We start from the raw sequence: 1,230 nt of genomic DNA on the forward strand, positions 1-1,230 counted from the left end.
GGGTAATAACATTTAATACCACAAATTACACCAACTTTAGATTATTTGACTTTTGGAAATTACCTAAAGATTTCTTTGATTTCAAACGAACTTGCCAAAATAAGCCCAGTGAGAGATTTTGTATTGGCCGACTTTTTTCATACAAGACACAAACGGTGAAACAGATAGTACAACCGCTTCTGTTTCAATTTAATGGCCACCAACGTGGGACCCGTCTATACATTATTATATATTTGGCAACTTGGAAACACATGTGTCACTTTTCCCATAAAAGCACGACAGCTACAGATAGTTGGAAGTTGGCTAGTACCTGTAAAAAGATAGATAGGTCCCCACGACGGAGCCCACTTTTTATTTATTCATTTCCTGAATTTAGAAAAAATATATTTGACAAAATTCCCGTCCTTCTTTGGCTTTTGTGATCATTCCACTGAGAAACGAAACAAATCAGCATAGCTGTCTTCCCAGGTCTTCCACAGCGGAGGTGCCGGAAGTGATGTTTCGTGAGGCGCATTTTGATTTGAGAGTATAGATCTAGACCTTTTAATTCTTTGCCTCTCTCAAGATGTCTCAGACGAAATAAATAAGAAATATCCTATATAAATCTACAGGCAATCTCTTGCCTCTAACATCATCCAAATTAATCTATGCTTTAACAAGGGGAACAGGGTTATTCTCAAGATGTATTGCTCCATTCCAGTAGAGTGTTAAATATAGTAGGCTAATGACTTTCAGTTGATGTTAATGCATCGATCGTTCCTTTCATCGAAAGGGGGGCCCAGCTAGTATCTGAATATCCAAAAACATTAAGGTCCTTACTGTACATATTTCTCGACAGAATTTAGATCATTAAGAGAAAAATGAGAGTTTTTCAATGCTGGATAACACCCCCCCCCACCCCCCAAGTTGGAAGACGAGGATACTCAAGCAGAGACAAACTCCCCCATAGTGGCATCGAATTCATGTCTTTTACTTGCAAAGAAAACTGTTTAATCACTACACCGAGAACGCAAATTCAATGCATTATTCTTGGCAAATACACCTGCAAAGATTCATCCAAATTTGTCGGTAAATGACAAAAATTTCAAAGTTCGAGTTATCAAGAAAAGGTTTGTCATTGCCTCTGGGCTCCTGATTCTTTCTACAGCCTTTCTACTCTCTCTCTCTCTCTCTCTCTCTCTCTCTCTCTCTCTCTCTCTCTCTCTCTCTCTCTCTCTCTCTCTCTCTCTC

The sequence above is a fragment of the Aplysia californica genome, unplaced genomic scaffold (genome assembly GCF_000002075.1).
Source record: "Aplysia californica isolate F4 #8 unplaced genomic scaffold, AplCal3.0 scaffold00193, whole genome shotgun sequence".
Lineage (NCBI taxonomy): Eukaryota > Metazoa > Mollusca > Gastropoda > Aplysiida > Aplysiidae > Aplysia > Aplysia californica.